Raw genomic sequence first — 22304 nt, 5'->3', positions numbered from 1 at the left:
AGGGAAAGTTTCTTGGCCCAAGAGACCAGAACCCACATCGCCTGTCGCCCTGCCCAGTACCTTAACCACTAAACCACAACTGCCACTCCAAGACCTTATTAATAGCCATTTCTCTCCCCAGTCAGAGGCTGGACATGGCTTGCCAGGTTAATAATTTGTTTATTAGGTGTCTAATGAATTACTTGTTAATTGCTAACTTGATGAACAGCCAGCAGTCCCCATCTGCCTGCAAAGGCAGCAACAAATAACCGCAGAAGGGCCAGCCAAGCCCCAGCGACTGCACAGCAGCAGAGGGCGGCTGCTCCCTAGAATGGAAGTCTGTCGTTGAGTCTCCTGGTGCATGGCCAAGTGCCCTAGGGTGGGCATTTTCCAGGAAGCCACCGCTTACTGGGATTACACTGCCTTGAAACCTGAGTCCCCCTGGTCCTCTGACCTCTCTTCACCAGCTCTGCCCCTTCCATGGTCTTTGACTTATATTTTCCCTAAGCTTCCATTTGAAATCAAGACTACTCTATGCAATATAAAGTCATCTTGTATTACACATGGACACATAATTAGGGGCCATCCTCTTTCATTATGGTACTAATCCCAGCCCCACATCTAGAAGGAAGCTGCTGTCTTCCCTGGACTCCAGGCTTCCTGAGGACAGAAACCACATCATTCTGTATGTCCTTGACCCTTCTATGTCCTAAATAGTTACTAGAGGAGCAAAGGAGACGTTCATACTTTCCCATATATCTATATTAGTCTACCCAAACTGCCAAAACAAAATAATACCACAAACTGCAAGGTTTAAACGATAAGCATTTATTTTCTTGAACTTCTGGAGACTAGAAGTCTAAGATTCAGGTGTGGGTAGAGTTGGTTTTTCTCTCCATGGCTTTTTGATGCCATCCTCTCAATATCCATATGTGCTCTGTAGTCGTAGTAGTAGTAGTAGTAGTAGTAGTAGTAGTAGTAGTAGTAGTAGTAGTAGTAGTAGTTCTTGTTGTTGTTGTTGTTGTTATTGTTGCTTGGAGGACAATCTCACTATGTAATTCAAGCTGGTCTGGAACTTAGAAATTAAGCAGAGGGTGACCTCCAACTCTTGATCCCCTGTTGTGTGAAATATTAAAAATCACCCCTGACTGTCTCCTGTCATGTGTCAGCACGCCTAGTGTCACAGGCTCCTTCTCTATGTATGTGTAGCCCCGGTATCTCTTGATATGTCCAAAATTCCTACTCTTGTGGGGACAACAGCCACACTGAATTAGTGGCCCACCTGTAACTCCACTTTTGTTCTCATTGCCATTCAGTCACATCTTTAAAGATTTTATCTTCAAGTACAGACAGTCAAAGCCCGACTTGTCCAGGTACATGTGAGTTACGTAATTCAGCCTGTCATGAGACTCTTACCCTATATTGCCAGTCTCAGTGCTAGGCTCACTCCTTGCTCTGAAAGTGACTGGCATTCTGTGTTCTCCATGGGAAGGTCCAAATTTTGTGGTCTGGATTTCCAGTCTTGGTAAATAAACTGAAAACCCATGGTGGGGTATTTAAGAAAAAGCCTCTGGGTCATGCCTATTCCAAATCCTAATGGCCCTGGGTATTTTAGAAATCATTTCTCAATTGTGCTGAAGCTTGCTGCTGATTCCATGCATTTGCATAGCAATTCGTCTGAGCAGATCCTTCTAGCTCTGCTGGGGAGGGGAAAAGTTGGGATCTTTATGCCCATCTTGAAGAATTGAAGCAAGAAGGGATGAGTCAAGTTCCTCAAGTCAAACTGAGCCTGGTCAGTGGCGTTCACCCCCGAGACTCCTTCGATCCCCTGTAGAAGAGACTCAGACATTTTAATCATCAGCATACAAGAGCCTAGCCCAGGGCCAGGTAGAGAGGTCATAGGCAGAAGAAACTGGACACTGCTGATAACAGAAACGAAGGAAAGCTTTCACCAAGAGCTGCTAAGAGTCACAATTGACCACCCCCCACCAGTCAGCCACCCAAACCCCTAGGAGGCAACACCAGACTTCAGGCTTTGTAGCTAGGCAGCTTTGGGGTCCGAGATTCCCATAGGCCTGCTCTTCAGTTAGAGCCCCAAAGGTCAAGGTTAAGTTGGAAATGAGATTGGGAATCTTCCTGTTATCACTTCCACACGGCTATGAGCGACAATAAGAAAAACGTGCTTAGAGTACAATTGTGGATGATTTCATATATAGTATTTATTTTTATCTCTTTCTATCACAGGTATTTTTAGAAGCGCCTCAAATGCATTGTGGAATGAAGCCGTGTATGAATTTTAAAAAGGCACTATCTTTCTTCCCCCTCAGAGAGATGCTTCAGAGTGGTTAAGAAAGACATTATACCCATTTGGCAGATGAGTGAGAGGACACAGGGAAGGGTCAGTACTTCTCCAACACTATTCAGGGATGCTCAGTGTACTCTTTCCTCTTCATTCCCAGATTTGGAGACTAGAGGAACCCCTGAAGACCTGGACCAGGAAAGATACCATCAAGGTCTGGAAGAGAAGAAAACAGGCTCTATCTGCACATGTACTTCTTTAGGAAGACACCAAGTTTTGGAACGATTTGTTCCTGAACAATTTCAGGTGACACACAATCCCCCAGGTCCACCCAGGTCCTACGACCAGGATTGGTACCTACATGTTAATATACTTGTTTAGACTTCTATAGCTTCTGAGTTTGCAGCCCATTAGACCAGGAAGTGCAGTATAGCAGCAACTTCCTTCAGAAGTCAAGAAGCATAGGGGTATGGGGAGCCAGAGCCCCACAATGGACTTTCATGCACCCCTCAGTCAGCAGCAGCACCTTATACCACTGGATGGAGGCTGGTGCCTTCAACCTCTAGTTGGTACTACCCCTAACTCCTCAGCACAATTGGATCCCATGTGCTACTCTGGCTGACCCAGCTCTGACACAGAGTCTGAAAGAGACTATAGACGTTAACCCTAGCTTCATACCCATTCAGCTCAACAAAGTGAATTCTGTGGCCCAACTATCCACACTGACTGTGCCACTGCTGTCTCACCTCTGCATTCTTCTGTGATGAGCACAGGTACCCCAAAGCAAAACCCATACCAACTCCATCCATAACACTCTGGACTTTGAGTGTGGAAATGTCCCTCAACACACAATCCATTTCTATTCCCACAACAGGTCTCTAGCTTGGGTATGGTCAGCCTGCTTTTTTTTTTCTTTTTTTACTTCTCCCTCTAATTGAAGAATGAGCCTCCCATGATCCTCTAGCAAGTCTCTCCTTTTCCCTGGCAGAATTCTTTCTGGGCATTCACTGCCAAGAGAGATCAAAATATACCAGCACATGATACCAACTCCTTGGCCTTCTAAGCATTCATAACAGCTGGGCCTTGGGACAATAGGACCCAGCAGGTCTCAGCTAGAACTAAGAGGAACGGAAGTGTCAAGGGAGCTGTCACGTAGACATAGAACAGTCTCAGCATGATTGAAACAAGAGCTCAAGCCCAGGAGAGTGCAACTACAGAGTGGATGGTGGGCTCACCATGGAGGTCAGCAGGGTAACTGGGATATCAGCTGTAGAATCTGAACCTTCAGGGACTCTGTAGTAAAGACAATAGGCAGGGAGAGTAGGGTCATGGAGAGATAGCCCAATGGTTAAAGCACTTGCCACACAAGTGTAAGAACTGGAATTTGGATCTTCAGAACCCAAGAAAATGTCAGGTTGGTGTTAATTCCAGTGTTCAGGAGACAGAAACAAGTGAGTAAGCTTAAGTAAGCTGCCTAGCTACACAGGGCATAAGCTCTAGGTCAACTGAGAGACTCTACCTCAAGGAACAAAGTGGAAAAAGAAGTTCATGAAGGAAGAGTCCCAACATCAGCCTGGGACATCCACACTCATATACATATGTGTACACAGGTACATACACACACACACACACACACATAGATGCATCCACAGGCGCACACACACACATAGGTACATCCAACAGGCACACACACATAGGTGCTTCCCCACACACAACACTTGATAAGAAATAGACAGGGTGAAGACCCCCAGAATGTGGTGAGGGGTACATATGTGAGATTCTAGCCCCAGGCCAGAGCTAGGGCACCCAGGAGAAGCCCCTCCTCTGGTCCTCTAGCCAAAGAGCCCTGAGAGAAGAGAAACTGGAAAGCAGGCTGGCCCACAGCCGGGACATTAGGGGTGGGCCTCCTCTCCATCACCTGCAGAAGAACTTTGCACTTCAGTTGCCTCCAGGAAACATACTTCCTAGTTGTATTCATTTGGCAAACAGGCCTGTAGATGCCCCTTCCCAGGGCTCAGGAAAGAAGGGAAACAACTGTCTGCAGATAGAAGCCCACATCCGGCTGCGTCAGAGCATAGGCAGGCACCATTCAGTCATTCAGTCATTCATTCTTTCACTTATGGCCAGTGAAGGCACAACTGGCAGCACCTCTCTATACTTTCTTCTGCCGGACGGAAGCAGAAGCAAGGCCTGGCCTCCTTTGGGGAGACCTCCTACCTCAGCCCATACAGCAGAAAGAGACTGAGACTTGCAGGAGCTGCTTGCTGGGACACTGAACCCTCCTGGGCTTCCAAGCCTAACCCTGAGCTTTGTCTTAACTGCTCTTAGAGAAGACCTGCAAAGTTTGCCCAGACAGAATCAACCACTCCTAGGAATCGCCCTCAAAGCACAAAACCTAGGATACCCAAGATTTAAGATACAATTTCCTAAACACATGAAACTCAAGAAAAATGAAGACTGAAGTGTGGACACTATGCCCCTCCTTAGAAGTGGGAACAAAACACCCTTGGAAGGAGTTACAGAGACAAAGTTTGGAGCTGAGATGAAAGGATGGACCATGTAGAAACTGCCATATCCAGGGATCCACCCCATAATCAGCATCCAAACACTGACACCATTGCATACACTAGCAAGATTTTATCGAAAGGACCCAGATGTAGCTGTCTCTTGTGAGACTATGCCGGGGCCTAGCAAACACAGAAGTGGATGTTCACAGTCAGCTAATGGATGGATCACAGGGCTCCCAATGGAGGAGCTAGAGAAAGTACCCAAGGAGCTAAAGGGATCTGCAACCCTATAGGTGGAACAACATTATGAACTAACCAGTACCCCGGAGCTCTTGACTCTAGCTGCATATGTATCAAAAGATGGCCTAGTCGGCCATCTCTGGAAAGAGAGGCCCATTGGACACGCAAAATTTATATGCCCCAGTACAGGGGAACGCCAGGGCCAGAAAGGGGGAGTGGGTGGGTAGGGGAGTGGGGGTGGGTGGGTATGGGGGACTTTTGGTATAGCATTGGAAATGTAAATGAGCTAAATACCTAATAAAAAATTAAAAAAAAAAACCCACCAGAAGCCCAAAAATGTGTTCTACCTGCCTGGCACCTTCCGGTCTGTTTGGAAAACAACCCTTGTCTCCTTACATTGTTGTTTGCTGTCATTTTTTGGGTTTAGGATGGAGGGGGTGTCTTAGGATTTTTTTTTGAAGTGTAGATAATTTCTTGAATATATTTTTTATTTATCTTTTTTCTTGGATATTTTCTTCACTTACATTTCAAATGTTTTCCCCTTTCCAGGTCTCCCCTTTGGAAACCCCCTATCACATCCCCTCTCCCCCTGCCTCTATGAGGGTGCTCCCCCACACACACACTCCCATCCTCCCACCCTGGCATTCCCCTACACTGGGGCATTAAACACCCTCAGGCCTGAGGGCCTCTCCTCCCCCTGATGTCCAACAAGGCCATCTTCTGCCACATATGTGGCCAGTGCCATGGATCACTCCATGTGTATTCTTTAGTTGGTAGTCCAGTCCCTGGGAGCTCTGGGGGTTCTGTCCTGTTGACACTGCTGCTCCCTCCATGGGGCTGCACCCCCTCAACTCCTTCAGTCCCTTCTCCATCTCCTCCATCAAGGACCCCTGAGCTCAGTCCAGTGGTTGGCTGTGAGCTTCCTCCTATGTTTATAAGGCTCTGGCAAAGCCTCTCAGGAGACAGCCATATCAGGCTTCTATCAGCAAGCACTTCATAGCATCCACAATAATGTCTGGGTTTGGTGGCTGTCTATGGGATGGATCCCCAGGTGGGACAGTCTCTGGATGGCCTTTACTTCAGGCTCTGCTCCACACTTTGTGTCCATATTTGCTTCTGTGAGTATTTTGTTCACCCTTCTAAAAAGCTCTAAAGCATCCACATTTTCTTCCTTCTTCTTAGGCTTCATATGGTCTGTGAATTGAATCTTGAGTATTCTGAATGTTTGGGCTAATATCCACTTATCAGTGAGTGCATGCCATGTTTGTTTCTTTTTGACTGAGTCATCTCACTCAGGATGATATTCTCAAGTTCCATCCATTTGCCTGTGAATTTCATGAAGTTGTTGTTTTTAATGGCTGAGTAGTATATTCTATTGTGTGAATGTACCACATTTTCTGTATCTATCCCTCTGTTGAGGGATATCTGGGTTGCTTCCAGCTTCTGGCTATTATAAGTATGGCTGCTATGACCATAGTGGAGCATGTGTCCTTATTACAGATTGGAGCATCTTCTGGGTATATGCCTAGGAGTGGTATATAGCTGGGTTCTCTGGTAGTACTATGCCCAATTTTCTGAGGAACCGCCAAACTGATTTCCAGAGTGGTTGTACAAGCTTGCAATCCCACCAGCAATGGAGAAGTGTTCCTCTTTCTCCACATCCGCACCAGCATCTGCAGTCACCTGAGTTTTTCAACTTAGCCATTCTGACTGGTGTGAGGTGAAATCTCAAGGTTGTTTTGATTTGCATTTCCCTGATTACTAATAATGTTGAACATTTTTGGGGGAGTTTCTGGGTCCTTCAAGTTTCCTCAGTTGAGAATTCTCACTTCTCCATTTTTAATAGGGTTATTTGGTTCTCTGGAGTCTAGCTTCTTGAGTTCTTTGTATATATTGGATATTAGCCCTCTATTGGATGTAGGATTGGTAAAGATCCCAATCTGTTGGTTGCCGTTTTGTCCTGTTGACAGTATCCCTTGCCTTACAGAAGCTTTGCAATTTTATAAGGTTCCATTGGTCCGCTCTTGATCTTAAAGCATAAACCATTGGTGTTCTGTTCAGGAACTTTTCCTCTGTGCCCATGTGCTTAAGACCTTTCCTCCACTGTCTCTTCTATTAGATTCAGTGTATCTGCTTTTATATGAAGGTCCTTGATCCACTTGGACTTGAGCTTTGTACAGGAAGGTAAGAATGGATCAATTTGCATTCTTCTACGTGCTGTCAGTTGAACCAGCACCATTTGTTGAAAATGCTATCTTTCTTCCACTGGATGGTTTTAGCTCCTTTGTCAAAAATCAAGTGGCTGTAGGTGTGTGGGTTCATTTCTGGGTCTTCAATTCTATTCCATTGTTTTACCTGTCAGTCACTAACAATACCATGCAGTTTTTATCACCATTGCTCTGTAGTACAGCTCTAGGTCCGGGATGCTGATTCCCCCAGAAGTTCTTTTATTGTTGAGAATAGTTTTCCTTAGTTAGAATTTTTATTGCTGTGAAGAGACACCATGGCCCCTGGCAACTCTTATAAAAGAAAACTTTTTGGTTCTGTTGTTTTTTGTTTTGTTTTGTTTGTTTTGTTTTTGTTTTTTGAGGCCGGGTTTCTCTGTGTAGCCCTGGCTGTCCTGGAACTCACTCTGTAGACCAGGCTGGCCTCAAACTCAGAAATCCACCTACCTCTGCCTCCCGAGTGCTGAGATTAAAGGCGTGTAATTGGGGCTGGCTTACAGTTTCGGGGGTTTAGCCCACTATTGTCTTGGCAGAAAACATAGTGACGTGTTAGGCAAACATGGTTGGAAAGGTTAGCTAATAGTTCTATGTTCAGATCCACCGGCAACAGAAAGTGAATGTCACAGTAGACCTAGCTTGAGCATTTGAGACCTCAAAGCCAGGCCCCCAATGGCATTTCCTCCAACAAAGCCACACCTACTCCAACAAGGCCATGCCTCCTAATAGTGCCACTCCCTATGATTCTATGGGGGCCATTTTTATTCAAACCACTACAAGGGGCTTGAAGAGAGGTGTTTGTTTGTGTCAGGTCTCACTAGTCTAGATCACTTGGAACTCACTGTGTTCTGGCTGGCCTCCTACATGAAAACCTCCTGCCTCAGTGTCCAGAATACTAGTAGTTACAAACATGGGCTACCATGCACAGCCCTCTCAGTGAACCTTCAGAGTCCTTAAAGCCCAAGACCCCTTTTCACAATTCTTCAAATACTTAGGAGCTGGGGTCCCTGGATAAAAACCTCCCCCTTCTCCAGATTCCAGACTGCCCTGACAGCTAGTTTTCCCCAGAAGAGAATGGAAGTCTATTCCCATCTCCACACCACCCCCACACTCATTGCAAATAAGGACTTAGCTTTTTAAATTAAATATTAAAAACTATACAAATTCCCAAGTTGTAAAAATAATACAAAGTTGGGGCTGTCGAGATGGCTTAGCAGATAAGAGCACTGACTGTTCTTCCAAAGGTCCTGAGTTCAAATCCCAGCAACCACATGGTGGCTCACAACCATACATAATGAGATCTGACGTCCTCTTCTGGTGTGTCTGAAGACAGCTACAGTGTACTTACATATGATAAATAAATAAATCCAAAATAATAATAATAATACAAAGCAGTCTAGTGGACCCTTTGATCACATTCCTGGAATAGTAACAATGTACATAACTAAACTATAGTATCAGAACCAGGAATTAGCAATGATACAGTGTATATGTGACAGAGTACCTCCCATGCACATTCATGTATCACTCTCCCTGTCTACATCCTAGCCTGTTTTTTGTTTTGTTTTGTTTTTTTGTTTTGGTTTTGGTTTTGGTTTTTTGTTTTTGTTTTGTTTTGTTTTTTTTACCTCTGTCACTGCGTTATTGACAGTCTCTGCCCCCATGGAACTTGTGGCCATCAAAAGTGATCTCACAGCCTACGTGAGTCCAGGCTGTCTGGGACAGAGTAACACACAGTGTAGAGGGATCCTGCCTCACTTGGATGCAGTCCCCCACATTCTCCAGTGCCACAACCCAGTCCTTGCCTGCCCATCTCGGGTCTGCCAGATCACCTGTCCCATTCAGATCCCTTGTCCCTTGCTGTCCTATACCTAATCTCCCAGCAATTCTGCACTACCAAAATCAGCCTGCTCTCTCTGCTGCCCCCACCAGGCAATCTACACTACAAACAGTCCAGTCATAGGATTTTAATTTGAAATTCTCCCAAGTCATACTTCCCCCGATAGTGTACCTACATAATTCATTTTTATTACCTAAATATAGGGCTTAATATTGGTCCCTGTTAAATTTCATCTTGTTTGTTTCAGGCTTCATTTCGGCTTGTCAGGATGTTTTCAAACACTCAGCTATCTCTCTGGACTTCAATTATCCCTTCTAACTGTCATCTAAAAATTTAATAATCCTGCTCTCTGTGCCTCCATCCACGTCACAGATGAAATCAAGAAATTGAATAGGGTCAGGGCAGAGAGCTACGAGGCCAGGGGCCGTTCTCAGCAGAGGAGATTGAGGTTTGAGGTGCAACCTTTAGAAAGAATTACTCTGTAACTCTCTATCCACTCCAGCACGCTGCCAGCTATGCTTCGGCTTCGCATTTTCACTTCTCCGCAAGGCTGCCGGGAGTAATTTTTACACTGCCTGCTCATGGACATGGAAACCCAGATAGGCTTTGTAAGCTTATAAAGGAGGTCTCCTGTCCTCTCACATCCAAGTCGCAGTGGCTTTGGGTCCCCATGTTTCACTGATGACCTGATTCACAGATATTCTGAGGGATCTCTGGGGTTGTGCACCATTCCTCAATGCTACCTGACTCCTAGCCACAGAGAAAGCAGACACTTAGAATCAACCTCACTGCTTGACTTTGTTATAGATTCCTGCTCAACTTGGGGTCAAAAAATCTGGCTCCCAGGGGTGGGAAACTTTGGACATTAAGTCTGTCCAGGACCCAAATATTATATGTGCCTTTAACTGGATAGACATAGCTCTCTCCTCCCAACCCCCAGTCCCGTGACATTAGCCCTGGGTCACATTTCTCTCTGCCACATTTGTAGTTGGTGCTAGAACCAACTCCCCTCCTCCCACTCTAACCTACCTCACAGGGAGGACACAGCTCTTTCCTGCTATAAACCTCAGCCACAACCATTAATATGGTAGTAGCCCAGTGTAAGGATAGAGCCTACTTGCTAGACCCCCTCTACTCCCAACTAAATTTAGATTACAAATAGCAAAATAAGGGAAAGATGGCCCACAAGACCACCTGTGATCCTGCAGTGCATTAATAGCAGCCAGCGAGAGCTAAATCTTCAGCTTCCACCCCCAGCAGCCCCTGCAGAGTACAGGTTCCTGTCTCACTGATTTACCAATCAAGCAGCCATCAGAAGGAAGAAAAGGCCCTGGGTTGATCTGCTTTCTTCTAAGTAACTCGTGCTGGCTTCTAGCAATCATCTTTCTTTTCCAAGAACTCACAAATCATTCATTTTCAATCCTGTTTTGGCACTTCGCCAAGAATCCACATTGAAATTACTGCATAATCATTTGCAGAGTCAAAGAGGTAGCAGGCTATCTGGGCCAGTGGGTAGGTAAGGGGCTTATTAAGTGGCAGCCAGATACCCTAGTTTGCTTTTTGTTGCTGAGGTACAACACTGACAAAAAACACCTGGGGAGGAAGAGTTTATTTCCACTTACGGGTTCTGGTCCAGCATCCAGGGAAGCCAAGGCAGGAACTCAAGCAGAGACCACAGAGGAACAGAACACTACTTACTGACTTACCCCAGGCTCTCACATTCAGATACCCTCGTTATACAGCCCAGGTCCTCCTGCCTAGGATACCAGTGCCCACACTACCACCAATCATCAATCAAGAAACCTCAACAGTCGTGTCCACAGGCCAACCTGATGGAGGCAAATCTTCAACTGAGGGTCTGTCTTCCGAGATGTATCAAGTTGACAATCAAGATAAGCCATCACACCAGGCGTCTCTAGATCTTACCAGTATGACCTGCCCCTCTTGCTTGAAGTCATACTCTCTGTCACACACACACACACACACACACACACACACACTACACCCTAGCCATTATGTAAGACCCCTGAAGCTGGGCCTCTGCTCAAGTCCTGGGATGAGCTGGCCAACAGCCCAATGACTTGAGAGAAAACCACACCTGATGCAAACTGCAAGAGGTTTTATTATCAGCTAGCTGAGGACGAACCCCTCAACCCCTCATGCCTTGCAGGGCAGGGGAGTTCGACCCTGAGCTGTAACAGTAGGGGGGTTTTAACAGCTAGCTGAGGAATTGGGAGGAGTTGGGAGGAGAGTTGGGAGGAGAGTTGGGAGGAGTTGGGAGGAGAGTTGGGAGGAGTTGGGAAGAGTTGGGAGGAGTTGGGAAGAGTTGGGAGGAGTTGGGAGGAGAGTTCTTCTCTTCCAGGTGTCCTTGGTGAAATTTACAAGGCAGAAGTGGGGAGTGAGTTCTTTCTGAATTTTTATCTCTGTGTCCTCGGCACAGGAAGGCAGGCATCTCTGGTTGTAAAGTATAAAAACAAAAAGGCTTTTTGCTGGCTATAGAGAACAAAGAGCTTCTTTCTGGCTGTATTTTTAGAGATCAGGCAAACAAGCTTGGGGAACATCCAGGGACTTTACCTTCTAGGGAGAAACGCTCTAAGTCGGGGTCTCACAATTACAGTCAGACAACTTCCGAGCCCCCTCTAACATGGACACAAAGATGACCAAAACCAACATCCTCAGTATTTTCCAATCTGCCTTCTTTGTGCCTCTTTCAAAAATCAATCTTCCCTCCTTCTCCCTCCCTCTGCTCTCCCCACAGCCACAATGGTAATAGACATGTCCACAGCTATGTAATTGTGACTGTGACTAAGCAGCGAAGAGGAGCCTGGCACCAGGGAAGGTGCTCACGTAAGCTCAGAGCCATGCGGTGAACACACCTCCGTCTGTCAGCATGGCCCTCCCTGCATGGTGAGTTGATGGAGTGTTGACTGCTGGCTTCCTGGTGTCCTTGTCTGTGGCTGCAGTGAAGACACAACCCCTCAGGGAGAGATTCTAAGACTTAGACTTGAATCTTCCCAGAATTATAGTAATTAAAATTGAATAGACCAGAACACCGGGGCCAGCCATCATTTCTAAGCTGGCAGCTGAGGAGGTCCAACTTCAAGGTCACTCTGTCCTACTATTAAGGTACCTCCCTCTTTCCCTCCTTCTCCTCTTCTTCTCAGGACTTAGGCAGCTGGGGGCTCTTGTTTTCCCATTCACAAATGTGGAGTGCCCCACTCATTAGAGCCCCTTAGAAACATGAGTACTGGGGAACTCTAGTTCTTAGCATTTCAAGCTGAGTCTGGGATGGGGCACAAGGAAGTGTTTCATCCAGACTTGTGGGAACACAGCAGCCCTGGGACTCAAATCCCATCCAGATCTATCTGCTAATTCTATGTATGAGAAAAACTGAAACTCCAGAAAACATGAGACTGAACCTGCCTTTCAGCCCAAAAGTCCCAAGCCAGGATAGGAACTCAGTTCTCCTGTCAATAGCTTTGTTCCACTATAGCAGGGCCATTTACTGAAGCCAGGTATTGTGCTAAACATTTTACATAAACCATGTCCAATTTTCATAGCAATTGTCAGAGCCATCATTTTTGCAGTTTGGGTTGAGACAGTGGAGGTACTTGCCCCACATCAAGAACTGGCAATAAGGGAAAACACCTATCCCAGCCATTGGGGCTGGGGTGGTTTGAATGAGAATGGCCCCCATGGCTCCTGTGTTTGAATGCTTAGTCCCTAGTTTGTGAAACTGTTTAGGAAGAATTAGGACTTGTGACCTAGTTGTAGGAGGTATGTTACTGGAAGTGGACTTTGAGGTTTCAAAAGCCCACACCAGGCCCAGTCATCCCCCTCCTCCCCTCTACCTCCAACTTCCAGATAAGATGTAAGCTTTTGGCTACTGCTCTAGCACTATCCCTGCCTGCCTGCCTGCCTGCCTGCCTGCCTGCCTGCCTGCCTGCCTCGGCTACTGTGCTATGTTCTCTCCCATGATGGTCATAGACTCACCCTCTGAAACTGTAAGCAAGCCCTCAATTAAATGTTTTCTTTTATAAGTTGCCTTGTTAGTGGTGTCTCTTCACAGCAATAGGAAAGTAAGATGGGTAGGTTCTTGAGCACATGTTACATTAGAGAAGCCCTTCAAGCCGCCGGCAGGAAGGGCCCCAAGTGAGGTCTCTATTATTCCATTCCATTAAAGAGTATAATCCAGACAATGAAGACTGGGTTTTGCACAGCTATCAACGAACTTGGACCAAGAAGAAAAGGAACATTAAGTGTAATGCCTTGGGCTTGGCCTGCAAGGGGTCCTAAAAAAGCTGATGGAGGCATGGAGGACTTGGCTTTCACAGAATCTCATGGTGAAGACAGTAAGACACATAAGCTTCTGCATTAGTTACTTTTCGGTTGCTGAGATAAAACACCATGACTAGAAGCATACCACTCCAGAAGATAAGCATCCATCATGGCAAAAAGGCACAGCAGCAGGCAGGCATGGTGGCCAGAGAAGGAAGCATACACCTGCAAGCAGGAATAAACTGCAGATCGAGAGGATATGTTGGCTCTGTGCTGGTTAATTTTGTTTGTTTGTTTGTTTGGTTGGTTGGTTGGTTGGTTGGTCAGTTGGTCAATTTGCCACACACCAGAGTCATCTGGAAAGAGGTAACTCTGAGAATATGCCTCCATTAAGTTGGCACTTTCTTAGTAATTGATGTGAGAACAGCCCAGCCCACTGTGAGCAGCCCCACCCACAGGCAGGTTGTCCCGGGTTATATAAGAAAGCAAACTGAGCAAGCCACAGGGAGGAAGCCAGTAAGGAATGTTCTTCTGTGCCCCCTGCTTCAGTTCCTGCCTTGAGTTCCTAACCCTGACTTCCCTTCCTGACAGATTGCAACTGTAAACAAAAATAAACTGTTTTCTCCCCAAGTTGCTTTCAGTCATGACTCATCCAGAGTGATAGACTTCCTCCAGGCAGGCAGCACCCCCTGAAGCTCCCCAAATGCCACCATCAACTAGGGACTAAAGATTCAAATGCCTAGGACTATCAGGAACACCTCTCATTCAAATCACAACTTCCCTTGAGTACTGGTGGCTCTTCATGTGAGAACAAAAGGAACCCAGATGCCCACTCCAGCCTCCTAATGTCTGCCCACCTTCTTCCCCTATCTTCTATCTGTGCTCTGGACCAAAGAGGGAATTGATCAGACTTGAGAGAAGAGCACTATAGTTCAAAGTTTATTGTCTCCTCCAAATTCATGTTGAAACTTATTTGCTCTGTAGTATTAGGGCTCTTGAGGACAGCATTTGGTCACAGGGCAGAGTCCTTGTGAGAATATAAGTGATTGGCTTGAGTGTGGGGGCTGGGGGGGCACGGAGAGTGCATGCTCTCATGCATACAGGTGCAGAACATGAAATGGTAGGAAGCTTTGGCAGAGGCCAATCAGAGGAAGGGAATATGGAGTATGAGAAGAAAATATGTACTTGTAGGAAAGACAACCTTACACAAGTTGAGATTAGTGTTTCTAGGGTTTGGATATAATTTGAGTGTTCCCCTAAGGCCTATCTGTTCACTTTGTCCCCAGAGTAACAGTGTTGGGAGGTAGTGGGTCCTTTAAAAGGAGGAGCCTGCTTAAAGGAAGTTAGGACATCAGGTCCTTAAAAAGAATTAAGGTAGTTTTTATACGACCCCTTGGTATTCAAGAAAGAGTGGCTGTTTTAAGAAGTAAGCCTGCCTTTCTACTTTCTGCTTCCTAGTTTTAAATTTAGCCACTTGCTCCTGCACATGCTCCAACCATGATATGAAACACCAAGCCAGATGGTCAGCCAAACCTTGAACTTGGAACCTGTAAAAACTAAGCTAGGTAAACCTCTTTGCTTCGTAAGTATCTCGTCTCGGGTGTTCCCTTATAGTAATAAAAAGCTGATCAACACAAGGCTAGCAGAGTTGTCCAGTTCCATAATACTTTGCCATTGTGGACTTGGGAATGGCACGCTCACATTTCCAGGGAGGAGGGGTGCCGCTGTAATGGTTGCTCTTTCCGTGTGGTGGAACAATTGCAGTGTCATCGCCAGCTGAGTTATGCTCACTCTCTCATTGCTTTGCTCTACAAAATGAGGGCGATAATAGGATGCGCCACACGGGATGCTTGTGAGAATTAAAAGAGATGGGAAGTACCTCTCGGAGTTTCTGGCAGGTAATCAGCACACAGTAAATGTTACAATTATAGTATTGTTTTTATTTCTGCTTGATGAAAATTTTTATTTTTACACTAGTGTAATACAGAGAGAGCTATGAGTTAGAGCCCACGAATTTCATTGCTTAGATCATGTCCTTCAGACGGTTCCGTTATATTGGTGTTATTTAAATAAAAACGTGCCTTCTTAGAAAAGATGGGAGAAATACATTCCCTAATGCACCCCAAATGGTGCTCACACCCATGCACAAGTTTCTAAGCCAATGTGGTCCTCACTACCTGCTGGTTATTTTGTATTTTGTTGTTGTGTTTTTCGGGGGGGGGGGTATGTACAGGGGAGGGTTGTTGTTTCTTTGTTTGTTTTTTCAACTTGCCACAATCTAGATTCCGGTGGAAAGAGGGAACTTCAGCTGAGAAAAGACTTCCATAAGATTGGCCTCTAGACAAGTCTACAGGGCATTTCCTTGATGGGTGATTGACATAGGCAGGACTCTCACTGACTGTGGGTGGCTCCAGTCCCAGAAGGTAAGCCTGGGTTGTGTAAATAAACAAGCTGAGCCTGCTTTGGAGAGCAAACCAGTAAGCAGTGTTCAGTCTGAGCTTTCTGCCTCAGTTCCTGCCCCCCTGGCTCCTGACCTGACTTACCCTGATGATGTACTGTCAGTCATCTGTGGGCCACCTGGCTTACCCTGATGATGTAATGTGTAAGCCATGTGAACACTCTCCTCCCCCACTTGATTTTGGTCATGGTGTTTATCACAGCAATAGAAATCTGAAGAGGACATCCCTCCTTCCATAGCCTGAGTTTATGGTGTGATTCCATTGTGATGGAAGGGGACATCCTTATAGCTCCTTCATTAGTTTCTGTGAGTACACATGTGTCCATGGGCGCTCATGCATTTAGAGGGTAGAAGGCATCCTTAGTTGCCATTCCCCAAGTGCTTTTGCCTCTCACTAGCTTAGAACTCACCAAGCAAGCTAAGCAGCCTGACCAGTGAGCTCCATCTTCCCACTGCTGGGATTACACATGCGCAGCACCACATCTATTTTTTTTATAAACACAGTACCGAGAATCGAACTTGGGTCCTCATGCTTAGTACTTTATCAACTGAGTCCCCAGCCCAGTATGACATTACATTTTAAAACACAGAAATAGAAGTCTGTGGGACTATACAAAGATCTAGGTCCTAACTGTCCTGAAAGCCCTTGCTCCAACACTGGGCCTATCTGGCTAAGCAGCCTGTCAGCCTGTGTGCTTCCTGGAACACACAGTGGGTCCTCGGTCACCCGTCACTTCCCATTGCTGGCTACTGTATCTCTTCCATGCCTTGTGTTGGCAGGACCCTCAGCTGAGGCTGAGATGTTCAGAATCTTAAGGAGCTGGAAATTACAGTGAAGTGTCACTTGCCAACAAGGATGCCTTCTGAGAAGTATGACACTCAGCAATTTCATCCCTGTGGGAGCATCGCCAAGTGTGCACACACAAACCCGCATGGCCCAGGTCAATCTCTGTACGTGGCCTCTTGATGCAATCAAGACACAGTAAGCACAAGATGTGTGGGGCTGCTGCTGGCTTCATGCCATGCACTATTTTTTTACAGTAAACATTTTAAATAAGGAGTACACCACCAAATAGCTACAATGAAAAGAGGAGTGTGGTAAATGCACAAGCCAGCAGCATGGCTACTTCTTAGCATGATCAAGCATCCTGAGTTGTTCATAATTGTGAGATGGTCTCAGTGGCAACGCATCTGTTGATGCAGCATTACCAACAACATGAGTGTAACAGAGTGTGCGATAATACACAAGACAGGGGGGATAAAAAGATGGCTCAGTGGTTAAAAGCATTGACTGCTCTTCCTTAAGTCCTGAGTTCAAATTCCAGCAACCACGTAGTGGCTCACAACTATCCGTAATGAGATCTGACACCCTCTTCTGGAGCGTCTGAAGACTGCCACAGTGTACTTACATATAATAAATAAATAAACCTTTAAAATAAATAAATTAATAAAAATTAAAAATATATACAAGACAGGCGTGACCTGGTGAAGGAAATGTTCCAACCTTATATGCTCTCATAAGAGCATCTCTGTAAGTGACTCGTTGTTGGCCACAAGTCATTCCATGCATGCCTGTGTGTGCCAAGACCATAAGTTTGCCATTTTTATCACATTTTATTGGCAATGTGTGTAGCAGGTAAAGGCCTGAGTTAATGTGTAGAGTTTCACATGGGAACAGCCATGTCAAAGACCAATGACTCAGCCCCAAGGGAGTGGCAAAGCCTTCCTCAGGTGAGGCTGTTGACTGACAGTGTATAAAGAAAAGGTGGGGGGGGGGGGTATGGGGGACTTTTGGTACAGCATTGGAAATGTAAATGAGCTAAATACCTAATAAAAAATGGAAAAAAAGAAAAAAGAAAATTTCAGATGTAGCTTTCTCCCACCAGCAGAGTTAGAGATTAATGACTGCTCCCCTACAGAGACTCCTCACCAAGATTAGCTGAATCTGCCTCCTTGTTTAACCCTGGCTCCTTGTTTATCTGTATGCAATAATCCCGTCTCCTTGTTCAGCTGTATGTAATAGCCCTGCCTCCTTGTTCAGGTGTATGTAATAGCCCCACCTCCTTGTTCAGCTGTATAGAACAAACACACTGAACTCCCAAACTGAGACTTCTCCATCAAAGAGCCCAGTCCACCCAATCTCAGGTTTGCTTTGTCCCTGTGACTGTCTTTTCTTCATCCCTTGCTGCTCCCAGTCCGTTTTCTGGGACCCAAGCTGTGCACTGATGTGGCAACAGTGCATGTGTGGAAGGCAGAGGACGACTTGTGGAGTTGGTGATTTCTTTCCATGATGTGGTTCCAAGGCTGAAGCTCAGATCATCGGGCTTGGAAAAAGTGCCCCAGCCCACTGAGCCATCTCACAGGCCTGTGGCTACACCTTTAAAGAAGTGTGTGGCAGAGCAATGTTCCCATCATATATGGACGTCAGACCTAACACTGCCATTCTCACTTCTGCCCCTCCCTATACCCTCCTCTGGTCACACACGAACCTCTCCCCTCTCTGGTCCCCTGTCCAGAGTCAGGCTGTTAGTGGTGCCACTGTTCTAGGGGGTCACTTGGGTGTATTCTGATTAGTCAGAGCCCACACTATTCCAGATACACACGCTGTTCTAGGTGTTATTTATTTCACATATCACCCCTGCTTTTCTCTGTATTTCCCATGGCCCCTCATTCAGCTATTCCTATTCAAAAACTCAGACATCTGTGAATGTCCTCTAAAGCCTTGTTTACGGTCGTCTCTTCTACAATGGCTTTTCTTTGTGGATCCAACCCCTTCCCCATTCTTCAGGATGTTGGTCAAGGGCTCTTTCCTCCTGGAAGCCTTTTACCATAGCCCACAGTATTTACCCGCATTTTCTTTTTCTTTTTTTTTTTTTTCGAGACAGGGTTTCTCTGTGTAGCCCTGGCTGTCCTGGCACTCACTTTGTAGACCAGGCTGGCCTCGAACTCAGAAATCCGACTGCCTCTGCCTCCCGAGTGCTGGGATTAAAGGCGTGCGCCACCATGCCCGGCTTACCTGCATTTTCTAACTCCTTAAAGTCTTTAATGTCTGAATTGGCTCTTTACAAGCTGGAGGATGTATCATTGGAGGATGCATATCACTGGAGGGTCATGTAAATCAATTCAATGGTTCATAGCGAGCATTCTTTAACAAAACAAAGTACAAGATATCAGAATATATTGCCAGTGATAAATATTAATCGCAGCATGCCCATATTCCTATATGTGTGTTGCATGCTAATACAGTGGAAAATACGTTCATAGCTATGTATTTAAAAACAAAGGGTCTTGATGACCTCCATCCCAAACAGTACCATGAGCCTGTAGTCTGCTTAACTGCTCCACCAGAGGAAAGAAGCCAAAATGGAACTGCCGCTGCTGCCTGGATGAAGGAACAGAAAACAGTTACAGGCCAGTGGGACTACCCACTGCTCAGCAGAGTACAGGAACAGTGAGTGGATCAGGGAGGTGCCTTCTCTGCAGATCTATTGCAGGTTGCAAGAGATCACCCTGTGATAACAGAGCAATCGAACTCTTATACAATGTATTTTTCCTCTCCTATGTCGTCCATGACGATCTGATAATGTTTAAAAAAAAAGTGCTTGTCCTTCATGCAAGGGCTTAGAAATCTAGCCTGCTTGCATCCTGTCACATGAACTGTGGCAGGAAAGAAAATCGTGGCAACTACCCATGGTAACATATGTCACTCCGAACTCCTAGCCTCTAGTCAGATCTACTCATCTAAACCCTGCCTGCCAGAAGAGTAGCAAATTCAAGGGCTCAAGCTGGCATTTGGTCAGCGGGAACCAACTTCTGCAACACCACCTAGATTCCTAGCTCTCTTAAACTCTGCAAATGTCTTTTCTTTCCAACTGCTTGAATGGGTGTTCGATAGTACTTTTGGGATCTGCTCTACAGAGGACACCATGCTGATCTTTGGAGATGCAAAAGGGATGGAGATCCTGTCTCAGTTGGTGGTCACACTATAAGCAGAGCCAAGCCAAAGATCAGAGTGTGCAGGACTTATGTGGGAGACACAAGGAACACCAGCCAGAAGCAAAGACAAGGGTCCCAGAGATGTACATTATCAAGCTATCTATCTCAGTGGCTGTCTGAAAGACATTCATTTCCATGGAGCATCTCTGGGGAACAGAATAAAGCATGCCTAAAAATGGCCTCCACCACAGACTGGAGGGGGCTGAAGTCTTTACCAGCCCACTCTCATTAGCATGGCTTGAACTCTTCCAGCACTGGCTAATGCTGGCAGAGGAAGCTTCCAGAAAATTCACTCCAACAGACACAGAGATGCAAATCGTGACTGACATAGCTCCCAGGGGAAAGTTGGCAGTGAGAGGAAGGTCTGAGGGCAACAAGGGGAACTAATGGATTGCCCTCAGACAATCAGTTCTGGGTATCAGGCAGGAGAAGAAAGAGACCAACACCCAGGGACATGTCGATCAAGGTAAGAACAGTGCAGCTGAGCTTGCAAGAGAGTGTTCATTTTGCTTTCTATGGAGCAGATAGAGCCTTGCTCCCTGGAAGATTCAAAGAAGTTCTCTAGGTACCCATAGTCAAACTTGGGCTGCATCCTGAAAGTCAGTCATTGCTTCCTAACTGCTAATAGACATAATCAGCATCAATAGATATACACACACATATGTGTCTGTGTGTGTGTGTGTGTGTGTGTGTGTGTGTGTGCGTTTCACATTCCTGCTGCCACAACTTCCAGCTGTTTCCATCGACATGATGAACCCTAGCCACTAGAATAATAGGTCTCAACCTGTGGGTTGTGACCCACTTGGGGAAGGTCAAATGACCTTTTCCCAGGGACCACATATCAGAGATCCTGTATTTCAGATATTCACATTATGATCCATAGCCATAGCAAAATTACAGTTATGAAGCAGCAACAAAAATAACTTCATACTGGGCATAGTGGCACACACCTTTAATCCCAGCACTTGGGAGGCAGAGACAGGCAAATCACTGAGTTCAAGGCCAGCCTGGTCTACAGAGTGAGTTCCAGGACAGCCAGGGGTACACAGAGAAACCCTGTCTCAAGTAATAATAATAATAATAATAACTTCATGATTGGTGGGGGATCGCCCCCATCATGAGGAACTGTATCAAAAGGTCTCAGAGATAGGAAGGTTGAGAACCACTGCTCTAGGAACACAAGCCAGAATATGGTTTTCCTTCTTTGGCCAGTCTGTGTGTTGTGAAAAAAAAAATCTAGAGCCCCAGTACTTAGGAGGTAGAGGCAGGAGGAGCAAAAGTTCAAGGCCAGTCCAAACTACATGGGGAGTTTAAGACTAGCCTAGGCTATGAGACCTTGCCTTGAAATCCAACAACATAAAAATCCCTCCTTAAACTGCTCCTTTCTGGTGTGTTATCACAGCTGTGAGAGAAGTAACTCATACAGTTGCTTAGGGTACAAGTGGTTCTCCAGGGCCAGCCTATGTCTGTCATAGAATCCTTATGCCCGTTTGCCAGAGTGTCAGTTTTCTAGCCACTCTTAACCTAGCAGTGAACATGTATCTCCAACCTATGAGAACTAAGAGGGGACCTGCTTCCGGGGGGTTCTGGAGCAGCAATGATGGGTGGGTTCACCTTATCCCCTTCACCCTCCATGTATTGCGTGTAGTTTTATAATGCACGCTACTGCCATAACCTCGGAGTCAACTGTTCCACCAGCCCACTTCTGGACGCCCTAGAATCCACGGATTAAGGACACACACTCAGCTTGTCACTTTACAGCTTAGCTTTCGTGACACAATTACTGGGCATAGATACCTCCCGCCTGGAAACGTGTGCCCTTACCAAACCACCATCTCTGTCTTTCCTTCTGCCCCAAATTCAGGGGCTGTTCCAATCATCCCCTGCCAAACATCCTTGGTAACCCACCCACAGAGGCTGCCCTGAGATCTTACATGATTGCTACTCTCTTCTAGTTCCCAAGCATGGCAGAAAAGTCCCTCTTCTTCCTTGCATCTGCCTTTTCCTCCTGGGACAGGAAGTCCCACCTATACCTTCTGCCTAGTAATTGGCTCCTGGCCTTTTTTATTGAAAAATCTAAGAACCAATTAGGGAACTAGGCCTTAGTATCAGCACCTCCCCTTACATGCTTCCCTCTCCCTCTCCCTCTCCTCCCATCCCACCGCCACCCCTTTTTTTTTGTTTGTTTGTTTGTTTCTGCGTTGGATGTACAAGACCTCAAGTCAGGGTAGCCATCTCACAACCATCACATAATGAGCACAAGGCTGAAAAGTCAATGTACTAACAGCAACCTGCAAAGTATGTTTGAATTCTGACAAACATACGTATGCCTTCTTATCACATAGGGCATGTAAAGTCCTAAGGTTTAAACTCTTGTTTGCTACAAGGGCTTACTTATCCTTGAAGCTTAATGCAGTCCTAACCAACCCACAGGAAAGATTCCAGGCAGAAAGAGCTTTGCATGGTACATCATGTCTGGCCCATG

General features: G+C 46.0%; 1 long non-coding RNA gene across 1 annotated transcript; it reads right to left on the bottom strand.

The window, feature by feature from the left end:
* Positions 1 to 794: 794 nt before the first annotated feature.
* On the bottom strand, positions 795 to 21816 carry 2410012E07Rik (RIKEN cDNA 2410012E07 gene). The gene is made up of 4 exons (NR_045939.1): positions 21754 to 21816; positions 18840 to 18968; positions 2343 to 2494; positions 795 to 1807 (listed from the first exon to the last, which is right to left on the bottom strand). It is a non-coding gene; the product is annotated as an RIKEN cDNA 2410012E07 gene (long non-coding RNA).
* Positions 21817 to 22304: the final 488 nt, after the last annotated feature.

The sequence above is a fragment of the Mus musculus genome, chromosome 14, assembly GCF_000001635.26.
Source record: "Mus musculus strain C57BL/6J chromosome 14, GRCm38.p6 C57BL/6J".
In the NCBI taxonomy this organism is placed as follows: Eukaryota; Metazoa; Chordata; class Mammalia; order Rodentia; family Muridae; genus Mus; species Mus musculus.
Note: the sequence above shows the minus strand (reverse complement) of the source record. Positions and strands in the feature narration are given on the sequence as shown.